This window comes from Equus przewalskii, chromosome 18 (assembly GCF_037783145.1).
Source record: "Equus przewalskii isolate Varuska chromosome 18, EquPr2, whole genome shotgun sequence".
In the NCBI taxonomy this organism is placed as follows: domain Eukaryota; kingdom Metazoa; phylum Chordata; class Mammalia; order Perissodactyla; family Equidae; genus Equus; species Equus przewalskii.
Genome location: NC_091848.1, coordinates 27,815,482 through 27,838,401, shown reverse-complemented (window position 1 = coordinate 27,838,401; position 22,920 = coordinate 27,815,482). Strand labels below are relative to the sequence as shown.

The 22,920-nt window shown below is 37.8% G+C and overlaps 1 protein-coding gene across 13 annotated transcripts in view; it reads right to left on the bottom strand.

Annotated features, from left to right (window-relative positions):
* The window catches only part of LPP (LIM domain containing preferred translocation partner in lipoma), a 637,427-nt gene that overhangs the window by 468,923 nt on the left and 145,584 nt on the right, over window positions 1-22,920 (bottom strand). The window contains exon 1 of one of the 13 annotated variants that reach the window (XM_070583414.1): window positions 4,501-4,630. The exons of the other annotated variants lie outside the window; for them this stretch is intronic. The gene's annotated coding sequence lies outside the window, so the exon portion shown is untranslated. Of the gene's footprint in view, window positions 1-4,500; window positions 4,631-22,920 lie in introns of those variants that run through there. 13 annotated transcript variants of the gene reach the window in all.

Sequence of the window (22,920 nt, the reverse complement as noted above, 5' to 3'; positions counted from 1 at the left end):
CTCTTTTCACAGGTCTTGAGGATGGTTGTCTCTAAACCACTGTGAAAAGGCTAGGAATTATTTTGTCTACACTTTGTGCCCTTTGGTAAGTTTTGTGTGGTGGTGGAAGTAGTGGTGAGAGGATTACCTTTCCTAAGATTTGTTTAAATTAAACAGTGTCATTATCTTAAACATGATTATTAGCAAGTCTGTTCCCAAAAGCAGTTGAAATGTTAGATTAGGGCAAAGGCATTAGATGACAAACATGGAATGTCCTCCACCACCATCATCAAATCCCGTAGGAAGAACATTTTTAAATGCACTCTCTCACCTGCCAAGCTAAGATACCTATCAAGAATACAACATATTCCATGGCTTATGAATGACTTGGTTGTCTCATTAAAGTAATATTTGCCAGTATTTAATTGCTTCCCTCCCTGATTTTAATTTCCTCACCTGTCAGCATTTATCAGAGGCACTGAGATCTTCTGACATCCTGGCTGATTGTGTTGAAATTAATCAGATTTTTAAAAAGTAAATTGCTTTGGCCTAAAGGTAACGCTCAACTTCTTCATGTGATATTTATAAGGTTTCTATCAATGGAACTTATAATCTTGAAATGAAATGAGAGGTTTTAGGAATCCTAAGTAGAAATATAAGTAGTTTGAAAATTTCCAGCACTGGACTTTTAAAAGATCAGGAATTCAAAAAAATGCAACTAACAAGTGCTTACTGAACATATAGCATTTGTGAGCAGTCATTTTGGGTAAACAGAAGAGTAAAATATGAAGCTACCTCAGAAGTTTGGAGAATCAGGTAAAAATTAATTAATTAAGCTGAACTCACCTTGACTAAAGTAGCTGACAATCTGGCCACTCAAAAGGTGCATTTTCTATTTATAATTGTGACCAGTTACATACATTATGCTTTCACACAGTTAATCATTTTACTCTTCACCTCAATCCAGTGAGGTGAAATTGGTGTTATTGTTAATAACAGTAGCAATATTCCCATTTGACAACTGACAAACTGGAGGCAAAGAGTGGTAAAGCGATTCTTCCCTAGACAACTGATTATGAGCAGACCTGGTCTTGTGATCTAAATAAAATCAGAAAATGCAGCATGATTGCTTTGGAATAAAGAGAGAAAAAATTCTTTGCAAATCCTCCATACATAATTATTCAGTGCTAATTCTTGTGCTAATATCTATCAGTAACAGTGCTTAAGACAGTCAGGAAATTCAGAAGCACTAAGCTGTTCTATAAGAAGTGAATGAAATGATGGATAGAGAAATACTTCATAACGTGTCCTACCATCATGAGATTATTTTTTTCATTTATGTAATCATTCCTACTTTGGAATATGGAAATATGTATTCATGCAGTAATTAGGTCCCAAAAGTGAGCCTATAATGATATCATCACGCCTATCTTTCAGTTATTCTGTTGGTTCTAAGGCCCTTAAATTGAACAGAAGAATGAAAAAGGCTGCATGCATGCAAATTGGGGGGCGGGGAAGTCAAGGGTAAAACATAGAATTTAGAGGTTGATTTTCACAAAAATGGCTTTATAACTAGACATAAAAAAACTCTAGTAGGGTCTTATCTTTCCAGTGGACTCTGAGCCCCTACTTAACCCTTAAGTGTCTCTCCTGATGTGAAGTTTTTCCTGACGTAGAAAGTTTGGTGAAACAGCCTTTCTGAAGACCACCATAATGCCGGGTTCCATATCTGGATCATTAAAATTACCACATCGTCGTATCACTTTTTTCGATTGTGTGCCTTGAAGAGAAAAATCTTGCCTAATTCAGTTTCTTGAATCTGAACCCCAAGTCAAGATTCTGGTCCTTGGTTGGTAGCTCAACAAATATTTATTGAATGAATGCATGAACAAATGAAAAAAGCATCCTATGTAATTCCTGTAGCACCTAGCTCAATGTAAGGCATATGGGCTTAGTAAATGTTGGCTGAATTGAAATTAATTGAACACTTAATTTAAAAAGTAAAATATTCAACTAAATGATTTTAAAAGCTACTGAGTAACTGAGGGGTTCAGTGAGGAGATAAGTAATCTGCAATGACCCAGTCATCAATAATCCACTAAAGGGGTGAAGAAATGTTTTTCACAGGAAGAATAATAAAGGCTGAACACATGAGTAAAAATGTAGGCAGGAGTTGAGAAAATTCATGTAGAGAAAAACAGTATTTGTCAAGAAAATCATGTTAAGTTCTAGATAGAAAATTACAAAATAAAAGGGAAAACAAATCTAAAGATAATAGAATTTTTTTTAGGAATGTAAGTATAAATAAAGTCAAAAAAACAAGGAATGGAGAAGAAAAAGGAGAGGGAGGGAGAAATTCTTGAAATAATGAATTCTAAAAACTAAATCATGTGTTTTAAACAGAAAAAGAAAGAAATCATTGGATAGATCAAGACAAAAGAGTTACTCAAGCTAAAAGTAGTATTTATTAAACACAGTATTTTTCTGTAACTGAGCTAAGCATTTTACATACTTTAATTCTCAAAAATATTCTTAGAAGTCATTATTATATCCATTTTGTAACTAAGTAAACCAAGGTTTAGAAAGATTCAGTAATCTGATCAAGTTCACACAGCTAGTAAATTGTGGCACTAGAATTTATATCCCAGCTTTTAGACCCACAAACTCATACTGTTCCTAGTATCTAACAGACAAAAGAAGTGGGCTTGAAAGAGGACTTTAGAGTTGGATGCATGATGGCAATCTAGAAAGTGATGTGTAAAGAGAGAAAGCATAAAGAACATGAGCATCCACACCTTTTTAAGTCCTGGGAGGTAAGTAGCAAGAAAAAGACTGAAGGAGGAGAGAGGGTGGATGGGGGAATTGAAGCTACCTTTGAGTATCTGAGGACTGTCATGGATGAGCAATGCAAAGGAGAACTTTAAACATGAAGCTGTCCAGCAGTAGAACAAATTGCCTCACAAAGAACTGGAAGTGTTCAAGTAGAGGCTAAATGGCCATCCGTCAGGGAAAGCATGTGTCACATCCTGACAGTGGGAGAGAGTCTGCATTAAAAGATGGGCCAATGCAGTTCTGTGTTTCAGAGATTTAGCTGCCCAATATTGAGAGAGAAACAACAGCTCAGATCTCTAAATACAGTTTTGAAGAGTGCCTTTTGAAGAAGTGACCCCTGAATAAAAATAACATTCATTCAATACATCCATGGAGCGCCGACAATATGCCAAGCACAAGACAGTCTCCATGCTCAGGAAGTTTAGACAAGGAGGCAGAAAACACATTTTAAAGAGTTAAAACAGAACTGCTGTCAGGCAATCTGTGAGCCTAATAAATGGCTGCGAAAAACCATAACTAGAAGTCTAAGGAAGAAAGAAGAAAGACTAAATGGTTTGCAAGTAACTAAAGGCAGGAAACATCAGTTTTGTGGAAAGAAAGGAAGTCACCAAAGGCCTAGATTTAGGGAAGAGCTAATTCACAGGGGTGACCAAAGGTCAAATCAGATCTCACTTTTGGGTAACCGAGAGAGACATGGAGAAAGAATCAGAAGAATGTTAGAAAACAGAGTTTAATTCAAAAAGCTCACAGGTGAGGGAAAGCAGTCAAATGTTGGATGAGAAATAGGAAAAAGTGAGATCTTGCAAAAGAACATGCAATTTATTTGAAAATGAGATAACAATTCATTTGAGAGTCTGAAAGCCTACTTTCAGGATTTGCCAAATTTACTCATTTCCATACACGGCAACCTCTCTCAAGACCCACCACCCCCCCCCCCCCCCCAAAAACAAAGCTACTCTAAAACAGGAAGGAGGTATTCAAGAGAAAACATAATATCTGGGTCTGGTTCTGTAGCCTTTCTCAGCATTCTTCATTACAATTTCACAGCCTGGCCAGTTTTTATTGAAGAAAATAGATCACATAAAATATTAGCATAAGCAAAAGCTAAGTTAAGAGTAATTTTTATTGGACAACCTCCTTCCTGCAGGAAGGAAAAAAGAGAGAGAGAGAGAGAAGGTTTACTAAAGAATAGGCAGGTGGGAGAGCAGGTGCCCAGTGAGATAGTTTGCAGTGATATAAAGATAATAGCTGTGTGTACAATTTCCTTTCCTGTGACTTAACTAATCTAGGTGAAGAAAAGAGTGGTTCCTTCAACTCAGATTCACTGATTCTTTTTTCCCCACAAAGCTGGAATTCTAAACCAGAAAATGAACAAGTAGTCAACTACTCCTTCAAGTTCTCTCTCAGTCTTGGCAAAGACAAACTTCTGTTTAAAGGGGCAGCAGCGGTTACTATTGAAAAGCAGAAGAGCGAGCAGTGGTGAAAATATGCAAATGGCTTAATACGCAAAAGATATAGAAATCTTCCCAAATTCGTTCAATAACTGTACATATATTTGGCATCACTATGTTTATGAAAGAAGTCCAGAAACATCTACCTTAAAACTCCTGAAACCAAAACGGGAAATCAAAAGAAAAAAAAAGAGCAATGCACTAACAGTTGGGTCCTTGTCCTAGCTCCACCACTTACTAGTGCTGTTGTCTTGAGAGGTCTCTTCCAGCTCTCCTCGCCCATAAGGTCAAAGGACTGGATTAGTTCAGCGGCTCTCAATATGCAGTCCACAAACAGGTAGCAGGTCCTCCAGACCTATTCAGGGGTCTGCAAGTTCATAATACTAAGATGTGATGAACCTTTTTCACTGTGTTGACATTTGCACCAAAGGTGCAAAAGCAATGGTGGGTAAAAATGGCTGAAGTTTCAACACAAATCAAGGCAGTGGTACCAAACTAGGCACCCACAGTAAAGGGAGGAAGGGAGACTAGTTTCACTTAAGCCTGTCCTTAATGCATTAAAAATTATTAATTAAAAATTATTAATTTTATTAAAGCTCATCCTTGAGTAAAGACCTTTTAAATATTCCATGTGACGAAATAGGAAGTATGCATGAAGCACTTCTGCTGAATCCCAGGCTACAATGATTGTCCCCAGGAAATATACTTGTTGATTGTTTGAATTGAGAGCTGAACTAGCAGCTCTTTGCATGGGACACCGTTTTTATCGGAAAGAATGATTGACAAGCTGTGGCCATTCCGACTGGGTCATGCCAGACATTTTCTCAAAAATAAACCAAGAGAACCTATCATTCCAAGGAAAACAACTAACCATAATCATTGCTAAGGATAAAACACAAGTTTTAAAGTGAATATTCGAATTCTGAAAATCTCGCATCTACTATTGTACACTTGACATCTTCTTAATATTTAAAATACTTTTTTGATCAAATCAGTGATGATATTAATGAATGTGGTCTTTTTATGTTATAGAATGAAACATGTCAACATTTGGAAGATACACATAACTTGGTGAACCAATATTTTCCAAATGCCCAATGTGTGATGTTACACAATCATAGATGATTATCAACTCAAAGTGAAAATTAGACCAATAGATTTTAATATAACAGAGTATACAAAAGTTTATTGATATGATTTCAGATTACATTTTGTAACTAAACTTTAGGGAACTACTACTTGTCAAGTTTTGGTGTACTATCAAAGAAGAAAAGTCACAATTGCCTCCTTTTTACTTCCTTTTCCCATCCTTCCTATAAATCTTATCTATATTTTCTTCATAAACTTTAGTCAAAACACATATCACAACAAATTAAATGCAGAAGTAAAAATTCAGTTGCCACTTTCCTCACTAGTTTCTTTGTTTAGGAAAATGTACTTATTTTCACACAGATATTTTTCTTTAAAATATCTTTTTTATTCCTGTTTTAATTTCTAATATGATGAATGTTATGAGCTACAACTCACATACACAAAAACTCATGTGGAAGAGTGTAAGGGGGTCCTGACACCACATCCCTGGCCTAGATGGCATTTCTGCATGCTCCCTGCCTGCTCAGTACTCATCTCCTTTGGTTCTCAATCATGAGGGAAGATACAGAGTGGCTCAGCTCGACTTTCAGATCCAGCTATCTGTTCACTTTTATGTAGCTGCCACTTCAGTGAGCAACTGGAAACATTGAAACATCTGTATGACTTCATCACGGAGTAGCCATTCATCAGTAACAAATATTCATTGTGTGCCTTCTATGGGGCACACAGGACACCTGGATCAGAATCCAGACTCTACTATTACTCGAGGTATACTCCTGGTCAAGATACAAAATCTCTCTAAACTTGTCTCTTAAATGTAAAATAAGAATGACAATAGGACCTATTTCACGTGTACCTCCAATGAAATGATCCATTAAAGAGCTTACTATACACAGTGCCTAGCATATAGTAACAACTCAGTAAATCTTACCCATTGTTATTATAACCAGAATGTCTCTTACCAGAACAGACTGTTTGTAACGTACATGAAAGATATAAAGAGTTTAACCGTAGACTATGAGGGGCTCAGAATCCACCCCAGTTGCTGAAGCATTCAGTTCCATGAAAGCAGAGAAGCAAAAGCTTCCAGGAGTCCTTGTTTCTCACCTCAAGAGCAGAGAATCTGTTTTTGGTCAGGAATGAATGAAATCAGGGTTGTAATAGCGACCCAGCCACTGCATAAATTCCTAAACTTTCCGAGGTCAAACGAGCAAGCAGTTCATATTCAACATCACTCTCATCACTGTGTTGACAGGACAGAGACAACAGGGGAGTGAGGAGTCAAACCAAGTTCCTAGTTAGACAAGAGAGAAGACTTTGACTTTTCCTTTCTTCAGGCAAAAAGTCATATTCATTTTATCTCTTTACTCCACTTCATTAGAAACCCAGAAGGAATGAGGTTGGGTAAAAGTAAAGATGCTTGTCAATCTGAGGTCAGACCAAAAGAAAAAAGGATGCCCTCATATTGCTAAGAATAGATTACAAGTAGGAGAGAGCAGGTCCTTGATAAATTTCTTCAAATTAAAAATATCTGGAGGAACGGACACATGCACACTTATCTATAATTTCTTTATATAAAGGAAATAATCATTAAACTAGTTATATTGGTGGGGCCAGGTTCATTTTTAAAGGAGAAAACATGGTGCCACCTTTATTTCACTTTATTTCATCAACTCTAAGTACCACCACTTCAAATATCAATATCTTACTAGCCTGATAAGACTTTAACTGCTGATTTAATAGAATGATGTAAGCTATGCTTCCAGAATAATGTATAGAAATGATCATGCCCCCTTAACAGCACTTGGATCTTCAATCAGGAAATTCAATTTTAGCTGCAAAACTATGTTTTGGCAAAAGTGCAATTGAACTCAGTGTACTTGTCACAATTCTAAATATACTCCGGTCACCATGACAACAAGGGAGACTGATGGATCGCTTAAAAGAGTACGGTATATTTAATTGTCAGCATTTTAAACTGACTCAGAAAAATGCTGTGTGATAGGTCTACTCACCATGGTTACTGCCGACTTGAGTCCATAATAATCAAAGGTTCACATGCGCACATCGAGAACGTGCGCACAAAGAATGTAAAAGTCGGAAGGCCTTGTATTTCCAGCCACGCCAAATGCCAAACTTAATAAGGCTTTAGAAAAAACTTGTTCTCGTTAAGGTACTACTCAAGAACCTCTCTCCTAGAGGTTCTTGCTCCCTGTCTTAGCTAAAGATAAAGATGAACCTAAGGTTAATTTCCTCCTGGAACATATCTGGAATAGAGGGTGAGACAGACTCTCTCTTCTTTTCTTCCACGTGGACTTGTTCTCAAATGACAACCTTCTGGGACTCATTCATTCCCTAACCAACCATTTTCTGAGCACTTCTCCTAGGTCAGGCAACCTTCTACAGGCTGGGAATAGAGTGGCAACCACCAGATTTGGTCCCATTTTTAGGGAACTGACATTCTAAGACAAGAGAAAGAAAAAAATACAAATAAATAATCCATTAAAAAGAATGAAATCATCCAAATGAACTGACCCATCAGAGCTTACTGCCTAGCATACAGTAAGCACTCAGCAAATCTTCATCATTATTATTATTATAACTAAGATATCTTTCACCAAAACAGTTTGCAATGAACATAAAGAAGACAAAGACATACAACCCTATTTTCAGAGAACAATGACTACTGGCTATGTAGAATATAAAACAAGATAATGGGAGAAAGCCGTGGGGAGGGGAAAGGTGTGCTACTTTAGCTAGAGATAAACGAAGATCTCTCTGAGGAGATGACATTGGTACTGAGCCTTGAATGATGGCTCCAAGCCAGCCACATACAGAATCAGAGAAAGGTAGGGTGGGAACAAACTTGGCTTATACACGGGCAAAAGGAAGGCCAGAGTGTCTGTAGCTTACTGAGTGAAGTGGTTGAGAGTGGGAGGTAAAGGAGAAGACAGAGCCCACCTCACAGGGCCTTGCAGGCCACAGAAAGGTTTTTCGAATGTTTCTAGATACTTGGAAACCACTGTATGGTTTAAGGGGAGGCGGGGGGCAGGAGGGGGCGGTTGTGGAGTTGATACGATCCAATTAACAATTCTAGAAGATCTCTCTGTGCGGTATGAAGAGCGACAAAGGGAAAGCATAAAAGCACAGAGACTGTTTCAGAGACTCCATTGCCAAGTCAAGGTAATGGATGATGACTTGGATTGAGTCACTATTCTCCTACTCCAGTGCTTTTCCATGGCTCCATGCTTACCCTCTCAACTTGCAAAAGAGAGAGTGAAAGCAATCAGAATCAGGAAATATTCTGGAGACAGAGCAAACACGCACTAGCCACGCAGGTACTCTGAGCAAGAGTGGTAGCAAAATGAGTTGGATGTAGGCTCTACAAACAGTGAGGAATATGCCCCATGATTCAGTAGCTCTGGGTGGGGCTTGAGATGCTGAATTTCCAGCAAGCTGTGAGGCTTGATGGTGATGCTGCTGCTCCATGAACCACACTTTGAGAACTAGGGCTCGAGGAGAGTCTGGAGACAGGAACACCTGTAGAGCAGGAGGCCATGAGAGCCAGGCAGAGGGTAATAATAGGTGACATAGACAAAAGGGGAAAAATCCAAGAGATGTAGCAAGAAAGAAACTATCTAAGACTTGAGGACAAATAATCCATGAGTAAAAATAAAGAAGAAGATGGTGAAATTGATTCCGAGCTTTCTTTAATGGCATTGTTCAATATATAGATAGTTTTTATCTATTAATGCAAAGCACTTTCACAACTAACATTTCCTATAGCCACAGTCTATCCCTATAAGATAGGGCCAGGGAAAATGATTGTGGTTACAGGTAATAATAATAACAATAACAATCATTTGAGATCGGTATATTTGTTTATTATTATTTATTATTTGTATATTGACAGTTTATTCTGTGCCAGGCACATTATAACATGTACTATCTGCAGTTCTGACAACAACCCTGTTCCTATTTCACAGATGACAAAACTCAACCTGGGAGACATATATAGCTTGTCCAGAATCACTCCTGCTACAGCTGGATTCAAACACAGGAATAGACCCTAAAATCCATGACCTTCACCTCCATTCTGCCCAAGAAGTTGAATCTATAGAAAAATTAGATGCCTACTTGGGACATTCATCCTCAAAGTCAGGGTTTTCCTCTACTCTGACTAAGCTTCAAGAGGGCAAGTGGCAAAACTTAATCCGTGGACCCTAGTAGCATAGAAGTGAAATACCCAAGGTTAAGTGGCCAGCCTGTAGCAGGACTATGACTCACTTCATACCCTCACAAAATAAACATGGACTGAGCGTTTCTGTGCTCATGCTCAGACTCACGTCTCTATACTCCTACTGCAATGCTTTTCCACAGCCCTATGCTCAGCCTCTCAACTTTATTCTGCTTTTGCTTCACAACTTTTTCTGCCCAGAGAGTAACCAGCTCTCTACACAGTGATGCATTTGGAGTGAGGATGTGAGAAAGAGGCCCTCCTTTGTGAAGATGCATGGTGAACGGTAGTGGATATTGACAAGGCATCAGTAGATAAGAAAGATGAGCTTAGACATTTCCCCAGCCCAGGAAGTGGGTAAGAAATGAACCACAAGATCTTCCTTCTAGTCACCCACACTGTGCTTTCCCAGGATGATTCACAGGTATGGCTCCACAGACCTGACAAAGGGGACCGTCTTCAGGAAGATGAAAGGATGTTTTTATGCCTGCTCTCTTTTTTTTTATTTGTTCCTTCTTGAGTAATAACTATTAATTGTGCTATGCGGGCAGTAGAGAGATGAGTCTACCGGGAAGCCAGCACAAATCCATCAAGTGCTTTTAGTCCGAGCTTTTTAGAAGCAATTGCTTACCACATTTTCCCTGCTCTTTTTCTCACAGCTAGAATTAAAGTGGATTTTACCACACAATCACACCAATGCCATCCTCCCCACCTCCAAAATGAAGACACAAGATGACGATTGGTCTATCACCAGCAAAATCATAAGATGTGTGAGAAAACCAATTCATTTAGTGTTTACAAAGCCTAAGTATTGGACCCTAACAGGTACTCCACATACATTAACATATGACAACCTTGTGAAGTAGATATTGTCCAATTTGGACAGATAGAGAAATTAACGCTCAGAGATGATACGTTATTTGTCTAGAGTTCAACAACTAGAAAATGGTAGAGCCAAGAAGTAAACATAGGTCTTCTGACTCCAAAGCCAATACTTTCTCCACTCATTATAGCCGCCCTATACACACTCCCAAGAGAATCCACAATCTTCCATTCTGTTCTGCAGAAGAATCAAAGCTTCAAATATTTCTTAGAAATAAGGCTATACATAACCAAAAGGTCTCTTCCAAGGGGCCTTTTCTAGGAATAGTGAACAACAGAGCCATTGTAGATTCTATAAGGCTTGCCTCTGACCAAGGCAATAAGTTCTTGACTATATCTGGATTCAGGGATCACTCAGAGTCTGCACCATGCCTGCTATGGAATCACTGAGGCTCTTGAATTTCCGAGCACAGGGCTCTGACCAAATAACAACATCACACAAAGCCTCCTTCCTCCCCAGCCCCAGGGCTGTACTGAAGAAGGGAGAATCAGAGGAGTGGACATAATGGAAGACCGAGGGCCTATAAGTCAAGTGTTCACAGAAGCTCTGGCTCATTACGAAGTAGAATAAAATTAAAAAACCAAATGAAAAGTTAATATAGTCCAAGATTAAACTCATCTTTCATTACTATTCCTACTCCTCTATAGTATACATAGATGCTGGAAAGGATCAAACAAAGGCAAAAATAGGAACAATCCAGTCTTCAGGCCCTTAGACATGGTATCTGAACAAGGTGAGGATTAATATGTGTAAGCAGCATCCTTTTCTGTCTCCCATTACCCAGAGGGGTGGTGAGGTCAAGCATTTTGAAAAGATTCTTTATCATAAGCAAAGCTGACAGGGACACCTGATGGGAATAACTAAATCAAGAAGTAAATAAACACTGGGATCAATGTTCTTTACTTTTGGTGGCTGACTTTAAAACAAGGGTTGACTTATAAAGGTGGATATTTATCTCTTCCAACCATAAATATAGGGTAGCTTCACAAGGTTTTCTCTTTTTTAAAAGTGATTTTGTTTCTCAACACATGCCAGTTAACCACCTTCTATGTGTTAGTTAGTGTGTGGTTTTGGGGGGAAAAATGGTAGAAAGAGAAAAGGACACAATCCCTATTTTCAAAGAGCTCAAAGTCTGGTACCTAAGGCCAAGCACAAAATGTTGTGATTTTTTTTAAGTCTGCAAGTTATGTTCTCAATTATGAAAATACCAAATGTCAGATTCTTCTCCAGTCCAAGCAATATTCTAAAATGAGCCAACTCTCCTGAATCAGACTTTTTTTAATGAAAATTATGACTGTTGAAGCTTTTCCCTTTAATGCCAACATTATTAGAACTCAGAGGAGAACACAAGGTCAATTTACTGTGCTTCATATTCTTCTCAGGCTCTAACCACTGACCAATAAAAAAATAAGTTGAGCCACATATGCAATTTTAAATTTTCTAGTCACCACATTTATAAAGAATAGTAAAAAGAAATTTGGTTTACAAATATATGCAAAATATTATCCTTTAGACATGTGGCACTAGCCCTATTTCAAATGTTCAATGGCCACATGTGGCTAGTGGCTATCATATTGGACAGCACATCTCTAATCTCTCCCAAACATTCACTTCTAGTAAGTGAACAGAGTGAAACGTTTGTTGGAGAAAGGCGCTAAGTTTTACAATAGTTGTCAAGATACATGGACACCCAAAGGCTGACCCAACCCACCCAATATTGTAAAATACTTCTCTCAATCCTATACTCAAGACCAAGAGACTGCAGGACACAGTGACAGCAAATGCTGGAGAGGAAAAATGGCTCCGTCCCATATGTGAAGATGAGGAAAATCAAATAGGAGAAGGATTACCACAAACAAAATGGCAACTTAGCCACTCTACCCATTAGGATACTGATATCATCACATACAGGATGTGAGATCTACCCTCATATCTGTTTTGGCTTGAATCAAGGTTCATTTTCCAACTCTAGCCATCAGTGCTTTTGCTTCCCAACCTCACTGTGCATCCTCTGAAAATAACACAGGGTAAGTAAAAATTCAGGAAACCTGCAATGCATTAATGCAAGAAGCTACCCAAAAAAAAGAGGAAAGAAACTCTTCACCTTTCACACCTTCTGGTTTTGCCCATGGATATGGAACATTCTGTTCCCTTGTCAAATAACAAAGAGCTCTCCTTCCATCACTTGGTCCTCCAGGATAGCAGGGGGGATGATAATGGCTGACATCCTTTAAGCCATATTAATCAAGGGGAAGGATCATCTTCAGAATCATCTGGAAGAATGGGCGGAATCCATCTCTCGCTCCCTCCTGCTTTCCTTAATGTCCTCCTTTCTGTTGGAGATTTGGTTTCTGAGGTGGGCCCCAATCCCTGTATGGTTCACTGGGTAGGAATACACAAAACCAGCATGGTCGCTCAACTTTCCCCTCAAGCAGGCCCAGGGTTGGGACTGGAGGAGAAACTGTAGCAAGCCCCAACATGGGCCTCAGGTCCAAACCACATTTTCTAATTGAGCTTTGGAAGCCACCCGCTTTGGGAGTTTTGGCCTTCCATTAGAATGAAGCTAGCAGTTTGAAGACTTGTCAGTGACTGTCACTGCTAATTTGTAAAGGCATCACAGTGTCAATAGTCCCAGACAACTGGTCTTTAGTTAAAACAATAAAACAAAACTGATCGGCAGCAATGTTAACATCCCAATAACAGGTGATGTTGATATCATGTACTCCCTGACAGGAAGCCAAGAGAAAGGCTTCACATCTATGGTGGTCTTCCCAAATATCCACAATCCCAGTCTAATCATGAGAAAATATCAGATAAATTCAAATTGAGGGACATTCTACAAAATATCTGCCTCATACACTTAAAAAGTGTCAAGGTCATGAAAAACGAGGAAAGTCTGAGAAACAGTTACAGACGGGAGGAGACTAAGAAGACATGATGACGAAACGCAGAGTAGTACCTTGAATCGGATTGTGGAAAAGACGAAAAGCATTATTGGAAAAACTGGGGAAACCCAAATAAAATCCGTATTTTAATTACTCATGTTGAATAATGATAATTTCTTAGCTTTGATAAACGTAAAATATGAACATTAGAGGAAGTTAGGTGAACAGTATTACGGAAGCTTCTTCTATTTTTGTAACTCACCAGCAACAACAGCTAAACAGTACTGGGAGATGAAAACCCTCAGTCTGCTTCCAGCCAAACCAAAACTCAATCAGGAAAAGAGCTGACAACACCGAACTACAAGAAAAGACATTACATAAAGTGACTTCTCGCTTTTTGTTGTTCTCATAATAAATTAAAAAGCATTTCCAATGCATTTGATTAGGTAAAAGGCTCACTGGAAGCTAGAAATTAGCTGATTTTTTAAAAATTATAAATAAATGAATAAAGGAGTAGAATGAGAAAGGCCAACTTTGCCAAAAAAGAAATTGGTAATTGAAAAATTCATATTTTTGCTAATTGTTGAAAATTTTTATTTTATATTTGGACTGACATTATAGAGAGAATCACCTTAGGTTTCAAAGATTATACCATCTTTGTTTTACTGAAAAAAAGTCTGTCTCCTTCTACGCTAAGAAGGAAAAAAGCTTAGCCAACACCTTCACAGGGCTTTCAGAGATTCAGTTTGTGCACACTTCTTAGTCCCATCACAAGTGTCTGGGAAATTATATAATCTAGCCTGGAAAAAATGCTTTGCAAAGAATCATGATACCTTTTTTTTTCAAGTTTTTCTTTCAGAAGTCAGTTTTTCTTCAACTCAGTTTACTTGATTAATCAAATCAACCAAAGACTAAAGAATAAGAGAAATCAAATTCTACCATCTTCCATAAATAAGCAGGTAAGCTAGGTGGGCAGAAAGATGGATGGATAGATGGATGGATGGGTGGATGGATGTTTGGAGAGATAGAGATACATACATACATACATACATACATACATACATACATACATAAGAATAAAAACTAAAATTATTTGAGCCCAGTGTACAAGCTGAACTCCTCTGCTAAAGGAAAAGGACTTTTGGAAACATTTTACTCCTTCCCGAACCCTAAGCACCATTAACAAAAATATCAACATATTCACTGAGTTTTAGTCCTAGTTTTAGAAAACTGTTTTTCCTTCAACAAAGGTAGTGAGAGTTATAGAAACCAAGTCATGGAGCCCAACACTTTTTGGATGAGGAAACAGTGAATTAAAAAGAGAAATGGAATAAACCAACTCAGCTCTTCCCTATCAGAACCCCTCCCCAACCAGTCCTTCCGATACTCAAACCTTAAATTAAAAAGCAAGGCCCAAAACAACTTTAAAAAAAGGCAAGTACTGTGAACAAAGCACAAATAAAGATAAGACTCTTCCTAACCCCATGGAGCTTTGGAACCACTCCTACCCTCCTTGGAGGGCATTTGGAGGGCTTTCTTGGAGCCGGCTCTTCTCTGAGGATGCTGTTTTCTCTCTGTAGCCTCTCTATTTGTGTCTGCCTGTCCTCCTACACTCCAGATGCACAAGGTCCAAAGCCATTGCTGGTGTTTTTCTAATTATCTCTTGTCACCTCTAGACCATTACTCCACTATTACACACCCTGACTTTAGCTTCCTATTCTCTCACCTCTAAGTTTTATTTTTACTTCTCCATTGAGACTTCTAGTTCCTGAGATCCTCTCTATTTTCCCTCTGTGCCATCCGTCATGGCAACATTTTTTCCAAGTTCAAGGCAGAGCCCGTATACTACAACATTTCAGGCATTATTTGGTCCTTTATCTGCCCTGACCCATCCCAATGTTGGATTAATATAACAATCTGCCTACCCAGCCCTCACACCTACACTCTTTGATTGTACTACACTAAATAGAGCCTTAACAGACTAAGATAGCAACAATAACTTCAATAAAAACCCTCTCAAGTTATAGTATAGAATTAATGAAGTATTTCCTTACTCATTAATCATTTGATTCCCACCCCTCTAGTGAATTAAGTACAACAGAATTGGATGTCCATTTAACAGAAAGGAAAGCAACGTTGAAGAGATGGAAAGTAACCTCTACCAAGGGCTCACAGGAAATTTTTGGCACCGCTGGAACTTGAACCCAAACTCCTCAGACCTGGCCCTGTGTGCTTTCCATTTACCCCATGCTCCCAAGATTCTAGGATCCCCTGCACAAAAAATGACACACCAGTAATGCTGAGGACAAATCTTTAACCTACACCAGAATTAGACCAGCATTTTCAGTTGACTTAGAAAGGGGGAAAAAAAAACTCAAAGAAAAAAAAAGTTTTCCAACTGATTCTGGTAGAGACGATTAGCAGAAATATCTTGCAAAGAACGTGGGTGTCCTGGAAGACTCATCGTCATCATCATTATAATTTCTAATCATGCTGTGTGGGCAGGTGTCCGTGTAGCAGAAACACCATTGGCACCGAGATTAGCAGTTTCACCAAGAGACTAGAAACTAAGTCTGCAATTCTTAGACCTCAGAGCCTGAATCACAGCTTTCCCCTCAAGGATTAGCAAATATGCAGTCTGTGCCTTAGCAAAGATTGTTGGGCCTGCCGAGGGAGGCGATCAAATATCAGGTCCATCAAAAAATGCACACTAGAGCAAGGTACAGGAGGCTTCCCGGGAGCCTGGAAATACCACTAGATGCAGAGACAGAAGGCCGGAGTTGTATTCCCACGTTAAGCCTCTAATTCACTGAGTAACTTTGAATGAATCATTTGCCTTCTTTGCATTTTTGTTTTCCTTCTCATCCGAACATTGAAAGTTTCTGAACTATCACTCTTGGTTTTCACATGAGACATGGGAGGAGGTCAGGAGGGAAGACAGCCCACAGCAGGGTTTGGGCTTCCCCTGGCTCTGCACCCTCCCCCCACTACAGCAGGCCTGTTTTATCATTTTACACTCTGGACCTGGACCTCTCTGCAAGATTTAGCTGGAACAAAGGGTCCAGGAACACAAAAATCATGGGCATGATCTCTAATAACTCGTCAGCTCTAACATTCTGGTTCTAATCAAATGTGTTTCCTCTGGGCTAATCTTTACAAAAGTCTTTTTAACCAGGTTTACTTGATTTAAGGGAAATTGTATTGGTAGACTTTAAAAATAAATCTATTAATAACATACTCTGAAAACGTAATATGAAGCATGTCTAATATTTTTTTATGCCTCCACATTAGTAGATACCTAGAGAGAATGTCCAAAGATGGCAGAAAGGAACCAGAGTAACAGATGGGAACCTGCCACAAACCCCATAATTATTTCATAGGGCTTTATTTATTCATACAAAAATATTTCTCAAGCACCTGCTATGTGATAAGCACTATGGTAGGCTCAAAATGAATAAACAGATGAGATTTCTATCTCCATGAGGCTTACATTATAACTGGATTTGGCATTTCTAAAAAACTGTACCTAGTCAAATAACTAAATCAAATATACTACTTAACAAAATGCGTGGCGTACAGCTAAAGCAATCCTTACAGGAAAATATATACCTTTATCTGTATTAATAAAAAAGCAGAAATGAAAATATGTGAATTGAGAGTCAAGCTCAAACAACTAGAAAAACAAAATAATTCTAGGGAAAGAAAAAAATGTATTATTGAAGATTTTAATAAGAAAATAAAGAATGGTAGAGCTAAAAAATACATGCAAGAACTGTTTTTTTGAATAAATAATAAATAAAATTTTGATTAATCAAAAGGAGGGATAGATAAAGCACAAAACTTTAAATAATAATCTGGAAATAACCATAAACACAGATTAAATGAATATAATTATAATAAATTATTTAACTTCATGCAGATCAATTTGAAATAGGTGACTTTCCTAAAAGACAATTAACAAAAGTAGCCATAGAAGAGATATAAAAGCAAATTAGTCCAATTAGTATAAAAGAAAGAAAAAATTGTTAAAGAATAAACACTTCCCCCCACCAAAAAGGCACCAAGTCAAGGCAGTTTCACAGGGGAATTCTATCACATTTTTAAGAAATAGATGATATAAATGCTATTCAAACTATTTCAAAAAGAAACAAAGAAAAAGAAAGGCTTCCAAATTATTTTTACAATGATTGAAGCATAACACAGACAATGCTAATACACACACATACATAACTTTCAAATAATCTCACTTGTGAAAATTGATGCAAAAATTGTTAATAAATTACTGGTGTCTAGATCCCAATGACACTAAAAAAATAATGCACAAACTATGACCAAGCGGATATTATTCCAAGAACACTAGCATGATTTCTTGTTTGAATAATGTATTTATATATATCACCAAACTTATAGGACAAAAGAGAAAAATGTAAGATATTTTCTTAGAAAAGAGAAAAGGAGACAATGTACGATTATTTCCATAATTTCTAAAAAGGCATTAGATAAGCATTTAACAACCACCCTCTATTTCAAAAAATAAAAATAAGAAAACACTCTCAGAGTAGGGATGGATAGTTTTTAAGACAATATATTTCTCCAACCAAAACTTAACATCACAATTCACAGGGAACATTATAAGCATCCCCACTGAAGTCAGGAAAAAGAGGAGGATGCTCACTCAGCTATTTAATATTTACTCTTCTGGAGGTAGGAGACAATATAATTAGAAGAAAGCTGTGAGAGTTATAAAAATTAAAAAGAAAAAAGTGATAGTTATTGGCAGATGATATGATTACTTAACTAGAAACTCAAAGAAATCCATCTAAAAATTATTCAAATAATGAGAGAATTGAGTTAAGTGGCTGGGTAGAAAATGAATATACTGAAATCAAGAGGCTACACACACACGTTCAACTAGTTAGATGGTATAATATAAGAAATAATTCCATTAACGAGAGCAAGCAGAAAATACCTAGGAAAATAAACCTCTAAGAAGCACGCACGGTCTACCGGAAGAAAAATTTAAATGCTCCTGCGGACGTAAGAGAAGACTTTAACAAATGGAAAGGCATAGTGTTAAGAAAAAGAAATAACGTCTTTACAATGCATAATGTATAATATTAATGAATAAATTTAGAGTAATCACCTTAAAAATATCAACAGAACATTATTTTTAGAGCTGGACAAGTTCATTCCAAAGTTCATGGAAAAATAAACAAGTGCTAAAAGACAGAAAAATTCAGAAAAAGAGGAACTAATGAGAGTGGAGTAGCCCCATCAGATAATGGAATACATTATACAGCTACAATAATTGAAAGCACGATAATGGTGCATGACGTTGCAGATGAATGGAACAGCAGGTTCCCAAAATGATGTAAATTCCTAAGCATTAAGTACGTAAGTAAATAAGCATTAAGAAATTTAATAGACAATAAAGCTATCTTTTCAAATCAGTGTGGAAAAGGTAGACTATTCAATAAATAGTGTCTGGACAGTTGGTTCTGGAAAAATATCAAAATGGATTCCTACCTCACATCTTTTGCCAAAATATAATTTCAATGGATCAGTGATGTGAGACAGAAACAGAAATAAAGAGAAAGAGAGAGCGAAAGAGAGAGAGAGACCCAGACGAAATAACTAGAAGGAAAATTGGAAGATTTTTTTAAAAAAACATCACAAAGTGGAGAAGGCATTTCTAAGTGTTACACGAAACCCAAAAACCATAAAACCGAAAGATTGAATTGACTACATAAAAATTTTTTTTCTTGATCTGCAAGTTAAAAAGACAAATGCAAAATGATGGGGTATTGCTCCTACTATCACAGACTAAGGGTTAATTTTTTTTAACTGTAGTAAATCAATAAGCAAAAGTCCAAGAATCCAACAGAAAAGGAGGCAGAGGGTAGTCACAAAAAGAAAATACAAATGGATATAGCCTATTTAAATTGATGTCCAAAGTCACTAACAAACGAAATGCAAGTTATAACTACAAGATACCAGACATAAGATGCTGATACAGAAATGATCATCTAGATATATGATTATACGAAAAAAGTAAGATGCAAAATAATGTGTGTAGTATGCTCCCTTTTGTGTAAATACTCTTTATATGCTGGAATATAAAGGAATATAAATACATACATATGCTTGTGTATACCCAGTTTATTTCTAAAAGAGGATATAAGGAACTGATACAAGTTTTTGCCTCTGGGTAGGAAAAGTGGAAAGATGAGACATTGATAGGAGAAAGATTTATTTTTCATTATAAGTCTTTTTGTAACTTTTTAATTTTGTGATATACTTTTGTGCTGCTTCATTCAAATAATTTTTAGTTTTCTCTAAAGGAAGGTTAGACAACAATGCATCAGTGAGACCTTCAAATCCAGAGGAAGGAAGCTGGCTAGAAGGCCTGAAACTTTCCAACTCTGCAATTTAATACGGCATATTGGAATGAGAATGACGAAGATATCAGGTTTGGAAGCCTAATGTAGCTATTTAAATAGCTTTGACTTTTTGGAAGTTTATTCTTGCAGTGTCTCAGTTTCCATTGCTATGAAACAGAAAGCTAAAATTTACATCTCAACAGGTTGCTGTGAAAATTAAATAAGATAGCATATATAAGGCACCTTGCCCAAGGCCTGGCAAGGAACATATGTTCAATAAATGTTAGCTCCTACTACTATAAGGACTGTTCCTGAAATAATAATAATAATAATAATAATAATAATAATAATACAGTTCTGCTCAACCATATGGGTGCATTCAACACCCACCCCAACTCCTCTGGCCTCAGCTTCCCCTCCCATTGCCACAACACTCCAAGATGCCATGAAGCAAGAGTTGAATAACTAATCACCATTCCAAATAGGAGTCAGGAGAATGACTGGAAAACATCTATTTCAACTGCCACATTTCACTGAGAAATGAGGAAGGGTCAGCTGTAGTTAAATGGCTAGCCAAAGAGATGAAATCTCAAGTCTATTGTCCTCCATGCCACAGACTTGTCACCACATTTCATGAGTTGGCAAAGAATGGGCCTCTTTCACTCAACTCCACTGGCCCCCTCCTCATTTGTAAAGGTTACTTTAGTTTACTTCCACAGAGCCCCGTTTTTACTCTATAGCATCTACCTAAAGCACCCCTCAATCAGGCACCCTGGCCTCTCTCTCTTGGTGAACACAGATAGTCACAATACATGCAAACTCATCACTTCCAAAGCTCATGCCCATTAGAAGACAAAATTGCTCTTTTTGCAGCAATAAGAGGCCAACTTTGTCAGTCTTCCAGAAATAGTGAAAAAAGAAAAAAGTAAAAAGAAAATTAATGAAGACTATATCCTGATAGAAAGAAATGTGGGCCCCTTTCTCTAGAGCCTGATGACTTAACAATGGATAGTTAGAGGCTATGCATCCTTAGAGCACTGGGTTTTGTTAGTGGTGATGGTGGTGATGAGGTTTTTGTGTTTATTTTGTTTTATTTTTCTTTCTTTCTGTGTTTGGTCTTTGAGAAAGATTCTATTATGGTTGCTATCAATTCTCATTTAAAGAAACAAGGACAATGGTATTAATAACGAAACAAAAGTGCTCCTTTTTACTCTCTGTGGTCTGCAAGGAGTTTCACATATCACTCAGATCAGAACTCCATGTTTTACTGATGTGAAAGTGTGTGGTTTTTGCGATAGCCAAGTTCTTCTAATATTCAACTTTCTGTTGTTTCTTACTTGCAATTTACAGTAAATGAATCCCAATTTTTCCCCTTTGTCAAAATCAGCCCATTTTCAAAACAACCAGGTCACTTCAGACATGGCATTTTTCATGAATATCATAGAGGCATGAACCTATTCAGGCCCAGCTATTGCATTAAGTAATCTAAACTATGAAACAGATTACCCAGATTTTATCTTTGGACTACGCAAAACATAACCATTCTGGAGAAGCACAGAAGAAAGCCAAGTTCTGCCTCTGCTGATCTCTCCTTTCCCCCAAAGTCCTCTCAACCTTCATGTTTGGCTTAATCTGAATAGATAAATCAGGAGTGGTCAGTCTATAACAGGAGAAAAATCATCACTGTCATTGTTCCCTTCATCATCATCCTTACCTTGGTTCCAGTGCTTCATCTTGAAAAGTTCCTTCGGAGATGCCTACTCATCCTATCAAGCCTGGGAAATAGGGGGATGCCAAAATTGCTCTCCCTCAATATGAATTAGAAGAAACTTAGGGTCAAGATCGGCAAGTGAAGTGCTCAGGAGCCCCCAGCAATAAGTGGCGAGAACAGGTCCTCAACCCAGGTGTTATCATTCTAGAGCAAGGGCTCTTTCCACTCTCTGCTCTGCCTAAGGAGAGCGACTTAGAGTTTCCCTGGATCGTCTGTACATCACTGGCTCTTAGCTGCTTCATCACAACACACTAAGACTCCATCAGCCAGACTGCCCATCAGCTTGTACTTGATGGCACAACTGTTTACATCAGGGTCAGTTTTGATTGTTCAGTGCCTGGGCCATACCAGTGGTTAAGTATTGTCACTATCACCAGAGAACACCAGTTGTCAGATATGTCTTAAGCAATCTGTTGCTAGTTATTGGTAAAGTCCGAAAGTTCCAAATGAATTGTTTTTATATAGAAACAAGCGCTCTTTCAAGGTTATCCCTAAGATATTGTCACTCACACGTCCATTTACGTCCTTAAATGGGAGAACAAGAGGCAGAGTTATAGATAGGTCTCCAGTTATTCCACTTAACCTCAGCCTACCTTCTCTTGGTCAGAGCCCATAGTGTCCTGTTATAAGAACATTATCCATCATAAGAATCTGTGATGAATAAAGGCTGAGAAATACTGCTGTATGGGCGGGAGCAGAGTGGCTGACAGAAGTTGGCTTTCCTAGAAAGAGGAGAATATCTGAATTCTCTCTAGGCTGAGTAAACCTCTACCATCAGTACTGAATTTGTTTTATGGCCTGATGTTTGAGAAACAAAACTTAGAATGCCCTGTTTGTAATCCCTAGCTGTCTCACTAAAAGATTGTGCCCAAACAGAGATAACATGCATGTGTCACATATTACTCAGTTTATACATACACACACACCCCCCCCAGAGCACAGAATGGATCCAGTCTAGTACTGTAGAAAACTAAAACTGCCCCACAGTCCATTCGGCACACATCAAGACAATTCATCCTAACATTTAAGAGATAAACAACAGTATCCCAAGTTTCAATGAGGTCAGCTTGACCATCACTGTTATCAGCTTATCTCACAGGACCAAGTATATCTGTCTCCCTCACTAGAATGTGAGTTCCCCGCAGTGATGGACCAATTATTCATTCAAATAAATATTTACTAAGCACCTGCTTTGTGTCAGGCACTAATGTAGATGGTGGGGATACAGCAAAGAATGAAAAAAGACTAAATTCCTGCACTCCTGGAGCTTACATCCCAGAAGTCAATGCAGAAAATTCAAAAGGGCAAATAAACACATAATTTTCAGAGAGCAATAAATGCTTTAAGAAAAATAAAATAAGGTACAGGAGATAGGGAGTGCTTGATGTGGAGGGGGAAGTTGGAGTCGTT